The 9,270-nt window shown below is 33.6% G+C and overlaps 1 long non-coding RNA gene across 1 annotated transcript; it reads left to right on the top strand.

Annotated features, from left to right (window-relative positions):
- The first annotated feature begins 5,675 nt into the window (after nt 1-5,675).
- Nucleotides 5,676-8,751, top strand: LOC129004615 (uncharacterized). The gene is made up of 3 exons (XR_008491743.1): nt 5,676-5,810; nt 7,797-7,933; nt 8,369-8,751. It is a non-coding gene; the product is annotated as an uncharacterized LOC129004615 (long non-coding RNA).
- Nucleotides 8,752-9,270: the final 519 nt, after the last annotated feature.

The following is a 9,270-nucleotide window of genomic DNA, read 5'->3' as shown; positions in this document are numbered from 1 at the left end:
ATTTTCCCTGTGATGCACAATTTTTTTAAAAGAAACATGCTTGCCTATATACACAGTGGCTTAAAAGTAACTTGCACCCACCCCCTTAACTTTTGAACCTTTTGAGATATTTGAAATCTGTTTAAGGCAACCTTCTTAGAAATGAGAGGCTACAATAATAGTGGTTGATTTTGAAAATTTTGCCCTTATGGGCAACGGGGGTAGCTCAAAATTTTCAAAAAAACAAGTATAGTCGAGTTTGGTATCATTTTACAGGTCTTAAAAAAACAATTGACATAAAGAAAACCAAAATTGGCCCACTAATAACAAAATGGTGCCCTTAGACAATCCAAATCATAAGGGTGGCTGACAATTAACTTGCACCCCTCTTATTTTTTAAACTATTTGAGAAATTTGAAATTGGTTTGCGGCAACCTGTTTGGATATAAAAGACTACAATAATGATGGTTAATTTAAAACATTTTCCCTTAGGAGTAGTGGGGGTTGGGGGTAGCAAGAAAATAGAATTCTTAGAAAATAGAATTAACTCGGACCATGAATAACGAAATGGCAGCTAAAAATTATCAAGACAATGGTTATTAAAGGTAATTTTTAACTGCAATTTTGTTTTTAGTGGTCCGATTTCTATTTCGTTTATGTTAATTGATTAGTTTTGTCAAGACCTGTAAATTGATATCAAACTCGACCATACTTCATATTTGAACATTTTTACTTACACCCTACCCCCACTACAAGGGCAAAATATTAAAATTTACCATTATTACTGTAGCCCCTCATATCTAAACAGGTTCTTGCAAACCGATTTCAAATATCTCAAATACTTGAAAAGTTAAAAAGTGGTCAAGTTAATTTTAAACCACCCTCATGGTTATTTGGATTTCAACAGCTTTAGGGCACCATTTTGTTATTAGTGGGCCGATTTTGGTTTTCTTTATGTCAATTATTTGGTTCATCAAGACCTATAAAATGATACCAAACTCAACTATACTTGCCATTTGAAAATTTTTAGCTACCCATTATCCCCGCTACCTCTAAAGGCAAAATTTTCAATATTGACCATAATTATTGTAGCCCTTTATATCTAGGAAGGTTGCCGCAAATCGATTTCAAATATCTCAAATGGTTGAAGAGTTAAGGGGGAGGGGGTGCAAGTTACTTTTCAGCCACCCTGTGTAGAATAGCAACCTGCGTCACTTCGTGACTTCAAATTCCGTGATATATTTTATACATAGCGGATAAGGATTATGTCTCATCATATCCCTATTATTTGCATTGTGAGCCCTATTATTTTCATTTCGTGCACGATCCCTTCGAGACATCTTAGAAATGTTTGAAATACTAACAAAAATAAAAAATGCTATGAAAACACAACATATAACGTACTTATGTTATATGTTGCGTTTTGATAGCATTTTTTATTTTAATTTTATTTTTTTGATTTTTTGATTTTTTTTATTTTATTTTTATTTTTTATTTTTTTATTTTATTCTTTACATTTTATGCAACCAACATTACGACATTTACAATTTATACAAATGACATTACAACATTTTACATGACTTAAACATCGCCAACTACAGATAACCCCATTTTCGTATGGATGTAAAAAAATTGTATCATGGCTATCTGTGTTGATTGAAAAAGTTCAGATGATTGGAAACAGAATTAAGCAGAAACTATGCACTTTTAAAAGCCTTTAAAACGAAGGGATTAGACGGGATATCATCCAAACCCACAAAAGGTACATCTAGAGGATAAGAGCTTTAAATTGATTCCTAATGTCTATAAAAAATATTAAGGGGTCGATTTGCTGCACACAAAAATCCAACAAATTATTTTAATAATATAGATACGAAGGGTACATTAGAAACTGGAGATTACTTCATATTTGGGTACAAAAATATACTAACATAGTTTTAAGCTCTGGTATGGTCAAAACAAAAGGTTTTATTTCAAAAATATTGTGGGATATTGGATGTGTTGAAATCTAGATGTGTGTTTAAGACCTCGCTACGAAGGAAAATTATGCGGGACCTCGAAAGTGATGTTAGTTTTAATTTGTGTTTAGGACCTCGTTGGTTAGGGAAATAATGCGGGACCTCGAAAGTGTTGATATGATGTTTTGTGCTTAGGACCTCGATTTTGAGGAAAATAGTGCGAGACCTCGGAGGTGTTGTTACTTTTAATTTGTGTTTAGGACCTCGTTGGTTAGGGAAATAATGCGGGACCTCGAATGTGTTGATATGATGTTTTGTGCTAAGGACCTCGTTTTTGAGGGAAATAATGCGGGACCTCGGAGGTGTTATTACTTTTAATTTGTGTTTAGGACCTCGTTGGTGAGGGAAATAATGCGGGACCTCGGATATGTTGATATCTTGATTTGTGCATAGGACCTCGTTTTTGAGGGAAATGATGCGGGACCTCGGAGGTGTTGTTTTTTTTTAAATTTGTGTTTAGGGCCTCGTTGGTGAGGGAAATAATGCGGGACCTCGGAGGTGTTGTTACTTTTAATTTGTGCTTAGGACCTCGTTTTTGAGGGAAATAATGCGGGACCTCGGATATGTTGATATCTTGAATTGTGCTTAGGACCTCGTTTTTGAGGAAAATAATGCGGGACCTCGGAGGTGTTGTTAGTTAAAATTTGTGTTAAACACCTCGTTACGAAGGAAAATTATGCGGGACCTTGGATATGTTGATATCTTAATTTGTGCTTAGGACCTCATCTTGGAAGGATCTTGGATGTGGGATCTCGGAGGTGTTGTTACTTTTAATTTGTTTTAGGACCTTGTTGTAAAGGGAAATAATGTGGGACCTAGGAATTTTGGACATCTTCGTTTGTGCTTAGGATGTTTTGGGGGAAAATAACGAGATACCTTGGAGTTGTTGGCAAACAATGAATTTCCGGTCATAGGTTCATTTTAATATTTTGCTTGTGTTAGCTGCTGAGTTATATCTAAAAGTATTGAAGATTATGTAGGAAACACCAGATACACAGTTTACAGTATAAATAATGTAAGGTAAAAGAGTCGGTGCACAATAATAGTACGGATGACAATAATAATTATGAATAAATAATACATATAATAGCAATAAACAGTTTTATATGTAATAACAGCAAAACGACACACTCATATTTGTCACATATCCTTCGACACACTGTTGTTGTCGAAGGAACCGAAGCTCCCCAATGAATACCCGGTAGGTACCTAAACGCTCATACCCGGGTCCCATGGCGTAGGCCGGAGCTTATGCACCAACCCTGAACACACCATGGGGTGGATGACTTCAAGCTCACCATCAAGCCCCCGTTACCTCCTCTTTCGGGGCTAGACTTCCCCGTTTTTCACCTCCCAGGAAGAGGCTACTTCCAGAGCCGAGGATATGCCTTACAAAATATCAGTCATACACATCAGGCAGGGCAAGTCCCAAAGAACCACAGCCACAGGCAGATGATAGACCGAAGTCAACCTGGATGGAGGAATATCACTGGGGACTCTCACTTTGGGTACAACCCAAAGATGCTGGCTTGCCCAGTCGTCCATAACTGTGGCCAACCTGAAATGCCGGTTCTGACACCGGACACACTCATATAACAGAAATCCTAAACTTAATTCAGAAGTCCTCGTTTATGCTAACTGGGCCCAAAGTGGTTAAGTCCTCGATTATGCTTATTAGGGCCAAAGTGTTTAGGACCTCGTTTTCGTGCATTGGACTGACATTTTTAAAGTCAACGATAAAATTGAAAAAAATGCATAAACGTACTATATTATGCATCTTAAGTTATACTAAAGCGTTTACAAAAAATTAAATATATTATTTTTAATGTAATAAGGATTTTTGTTTGAAGTCCCCCATCATGATGATTGGGCTCGAGTACCTCGGTTGTGATGGTTCCGCCGCACTTAGTACAATCGAGGTCCTCTTACAAACATGTGTGGGTGAGCGTGAGTGTGTGTGTGTGTGAGGGGGAGGTGGAGGGGGGCGTTTTGGGGGGTTAATGGTATTAATGGTAGGGGAAAGTCAACGAGTCAACCTGATATCATTTTATCTATGTTCCAATGTGATTTGCCAAAATTCCGCTAGCGCTTTGTAATCATGCCAGTGGATAGAAGTATTTTGTTTTGTTTCTTATTACGTATAAAACTTTTTTTTTCTCTTTCATATTAAAGTACAGAATGACTCACTCCCACGCACGGGTTCTCCCATGTGGGATTAATTTCGTTTAGTTCAAGTACTCAGTTATATTCTAATGGTAATCTGATACTGTATTTTGTAAAAACTGTAAAAATGATTATTTTTTACGAAATAAAGACATTTTGATTTGATTTGATTGATTTGTTAACTTTATGTGTCGGTCGAAGGGTGTTTATATATCAACGAAAACTTCCGTAAAATTTATTGACTAATTTTATGTGGGTTGAAATTTGTAACCGAAACTAGTTACCCCAGACTATTTAAAAGACTGAAGACGCAAAAAAGTTACGCAACCTATCATATTATTTGTTTGTAGGTAGCCGAATGGTTATAGTGCTGACTTCGTATCTGAAGGTCGCTAGTTAGAATCCAAGCGAGATCTTTACCAGACCCAGTTTCCATTTGTCATTGGGTGTCAATTTAGCATGTTATTTAACAAAATTTGACGCTTTAGATGGTACAAGACTAGGGTTTTGGGACCTGTTCCTTAAAAAACAACTTGAAAATACCAATGGCATGGATAAAATACCATAACATCAAAATCTTACCAAATATCTCAAAAATGCTTGATCACATAAATATATATGTTGTAAAACCAAATTAGTAATATATTTTCATAATAACGTGGGATTATTTGACATTCTCAGTTAAGCAATGTTTATGAAAGGAACTCCACGTACGCACAAAATATAAGTTTTATTTGGTTTACCTTGTTGAGTCAAGGATAAGACGAGTGCTTCTGTTGTTTCTGCAGAAACTTTTGAGCGGCAAAATAAACTGTGTCGAGTTGCCCTGTACTATCAATTCATTATATCCCAGTTTTCATTTATTTTCTTTCTTTTCAGCAAGAACATAGGTACTTCGTAATGTATGTTACATGTACAAATTTATGTTTTATGTAGCTTTCTTACTTACGAGGAAAAGTTATCAAGTATGCTTGTATGAATAAACACTATTTTTCGGAGATAAGCGGCTGTAGGTACGGGCAGTTTGCCAGGAAATTAACAAATACAAATTATAAATACTTCTTATCACTATCAGCTGTGTTGCCGTGGCAAGTCTATTCTGTAAATCAACCATCCGACCAATAATACCAGCCAATTTGATTGGATACTTCTGAAAATACATTTATTGACCGCTTGCCCAAGTTAAAAACTCAATTCAAACCTGCACTACTTCATCTTATTCCTGGTTTTATTTTCTACAAACAACGACGGCACCACTTCCCAGCTTGCCGATTTTAGGTTAATTCGCATGCATTCGCTGAATCTTCAATATAACTAATCTCTGCATTATAGTCGATCATCTCGTAGTTATTTCAATTTTGACGGAAACCCCAGGATGAGTAATTGTAAGTTAAACAAAAGGTATAACGTTTCGAGCATAATTAATTACTGTTTATCACAACACTTTTAGGTATGTTAAAAGCCTATTAACCTGTCTTATTGTTGCAGTGCCCGAGTTGATAGAAGAGACTAGCCTAGAGTCAAGGATAGAAGGAAGGCGTAAACGAGAGGACGTTGACCCCAGCGAGCCAATGGGAGACGACTTGAGGAGTTACGCTTTCGAGGGATGTTGTGAAAGTGTTGTTGGATCTCTGTCGTCGCTGGAGTCTTGTAAGTTTCAATATTTGTCAGGCACCTTGAGAAGTAAAAATGGTTCACAGTCAGTTTTGATTCTGTAGAGCGTGGTAATAATAATTTAAATTAAAAGTGTTGTTAAAATTGTGCTTAACTAGTTTATTATGAATCCGAGCCAAGAATAACATACTTTTATCTACAACAGTTTTTTTTTTAAAGTAGCAGTTTCAGTTTAGTTCTTAGAATAAAAAAGTTTCACATAACAGCATTGTTTACTTACATAACAGCATAGTTTTACTTAACAACACGGGTAACGGACGAATACGGTTCAATGATTGAGATCGAAGAAGTTAAATTGTAATGCTTAGAACTTCACCTATTCAGCTGTTTACTTAGTTGTTAACGATTGGTGCAATTAGTGATTGGTACCAATGAATACATAACCTTATAAGATTCTGTACAGTATTCATTGATGGTACAATGAGTCATCAATGTCAGTGGCAATAAAGGTTAAAAACAAAAACATACCATTATTAACAGTGTCGTCAACACTATTTTTACGCGATTGTTGCGTAAACTACTTTTACAGAACAATTAAGCATCGAGAAATTTCATGTATTGAGAAATTAGATTACGTATATGGACCAAATTTTTTCTTGTAGTTAAACTTGACATTCAAATTTTAAATTATTTTTTAAAATAATTTTGTTGTGAGATCACTCTAAATGCATGGTGGACAATACGTAAATGTACTGAATTCTTCCGTGTAAATAGAAATATTAACGCAGAGATGATTCCCTTTGGTTGAAAACATTTAATAATAGGCCTAGTCAATAAAATTAACACATTTTTGAGCTGTAATTGAAAAATCTCTACATCTACCTTGTTAACTTCAACAAATAAAATAATAATTGTAATGTTTTAGCTTAAATTATTCAAAGGTTTTCTAGTTCCGCACTATATTCCCCAGAGGTTAAGAGTTAAATGTTTTATGACTTTCCTAATAAATGTACAATGTTTTGTAGTTTTCCCCTGTTTCTTTGATGTATTGATTTATTTGTTAAAAGTTCACTTTTATTTAAATTGTAATTTGATAAAAACCTCTATGTAACTATAAATATTAGAATAAACATGCTACACAATGTAAAAATTGTCAAGAGCAGTAAATAAATAAATAAATGGTTAGATAGGATGCAATTCGAATCAATAAATAAATATATTTTAAATAATATATTAGTATATAATTATAATATTTAATAAAATAAATAACATATTTATTGATTTATTGAAATTCTAAAAGACGGACTCAAGTTCACTTAAAGCACAGAATCCTAAACTACTTTTAGTTATATTTTAGTATAATCTTCAGTACATCTACCATTATGTTCACACAATTTCTTTCTGTCACCTTCCTAGATGGCAAATGCTCCTGATATTGGCAATCAGAATTTCAATCAGGACCGTAAGATCTAGCTGTCAAAACACTAATGTATACCAGTCACTATTTCAACGACAATCATACTCATGTGTTTTACCATAGACAAATAGAATTAAATATAGACCAACACCAGTGCAGCGGTTAGCATAAGTTCTAGCGTCCACTGCTAGGAGTGCCATGTAGATATGGCGCAGGCGCAACGTGACTACACGGCACTCCTAGCGGTGGACGCCAGAACTTATGCCAACCACAGCACTGCTTCGGTTTATATGTAATTATAATTGTCTATGGTTTTCCGAAGCTTAGGCGTTTTAATATTAAATTAAAATTTAACTGTAGCTACCTTTTGATCATGTATTATCTTTGGGACATTAAAAAAGTTACTTTTCATTTCTTTTGTTTTTGTCTCCTCACAACTTAAATTCAAACTAGAGGTTAAAATACCTTTAATCCGTAAATCCGATCAACTTCAATTATGAGCACCAGCCGGTTTCAGACTGACGGATTAAAGGCATTTTATCCTTTAGTATTTACTTTGTTTTGTATTAGTTTTTATACATTTTTTGTTTTACTTTGATTTCCAGGTGCAGACCCTGACGAGCCAGTCAGGTATGTCATGTTAGGTCCAAGGTTTGCTAGACTGGTCAGCATATACTCATCTGCACAAACTCAATCTACAACGGAGGGTGTCTTAGAGGCAACTGTATAGTGAATATTCCTAGTAAGTATGTTTCCTTTCCATTATATTTTTCTGTGGTATATTTGAAATTGTAATATTTTCTATTCAAGGGCGTTTGGCATAAGATACCCTAACTAACTTTCATCAAAGTAACTATATCTGACTTTAAATAATAATCATTTTAGACCAAGAAGAAAATTGTATTTCCTTTTTAATTTATTCACCCTTTTTTATTTTTTAAAGATCTTTTGGAAAATTTAAACTACGCAGTAAAAAGTAACAACGATTATTTTTAATGGTTTTTGTATTGGATTTGTTTAAAAATTTGTTTAATATTTTATCCAATGTAAAGTAAATTAAATTGTTTGTATGTGAATGGTTAGTCAAAACACGATCAAGTTTATGCAATATCAAATTACATTGTGCATGAATATAAAATATTATCAGGTACTTAACTAACAAATCAATTTTTTACAGATATTTGGATACATCAAATTGCTTCAAACGTTTGAATGATCAAAAGACGGATGTGCTTCGATTTTAAACTCCTCTTTGGATTTTATTTTACTGGGGGCACATTATGAAAAAAATTATTTTACTATTAGATCATTCAGTTTTAAGTAAGTTAATAGTACTTTATTTTACAACTAATACCTATGTAAACTACAAATTATTAATTACTTTACGAATTAGTTTGCATAATTTGATATCTCAGCGTATATTCTCGTTAAAAATGATGTTGTTAAGGTCAACAAATGTTAAATTAACACATGTTTGAGCTGTAATTTAAAATTCTCTACCTTGTTAACTTCAACAAATATAATAAAAATTGTAATGTTACAGCTTAGATTATTGAAAGGTTTTCTCATGTGCGGTTGAAACTGTGCTACTACTACTTTTAAACAATTTATATTTCATAGTTTGATATATATTCTGATTATAAATTTGAAATGTGTTAAAACAATAAAAAATTGACAAGTAACCAAACAGATTGAATGGAATAAACAATGTGTTGAATTTGTTTACTTCCTGCATGAAATGCATTATTACAATGTTTGAAAGAATGTAATTATGTAAATATATTCTGTAAAATAATGTTTGTAACATTTAAATCAAAATATTTGTACGAGCTTAGCAAATAAACTATTTTTTGTTCCTAAGTGGCATTCTAATATTCCTTTGTTTAGTATTTTACTTAATCAGAGGTTTAGATACTTGATTTTAAAAACAGTGTGTAAATTAAGTCTTGAAACAAATCTGTATTTTTTAAACCAAAATAGATAGAAATATTCAGTTTGTAGCATTGATACTTACAAAAGTTCCGCTATTTTTTACACACAAAAATTGTATAACCCTCCTAACAGGGTAGAGGGTTGGGA

Source organism: Macrosteles quadrilineatus, unplaced genomic scaffold, assembly GCF_028750875.1.
Source record: "Macrosteles quadrilineatus isolate MER2022 unplaced genomic scaffold, UCM_ALF_1.0 Scaffold_10__1_contigs__length_6754688, whole genome shotgun sequence".
In the NCBI taxonomy this organism is placed as follows: Eukaryota; Metazoa; Arthropoda; class Insecta; order Hemiptera; family Cicadellidae; genus Macrosteles; species Macrosteles quadrilineatus.
The sequence above is the reverse complement of the archived record's forward strand: the minus strand, read 5'-3'. Positions and strand labels throughout refer to the sequence as shown.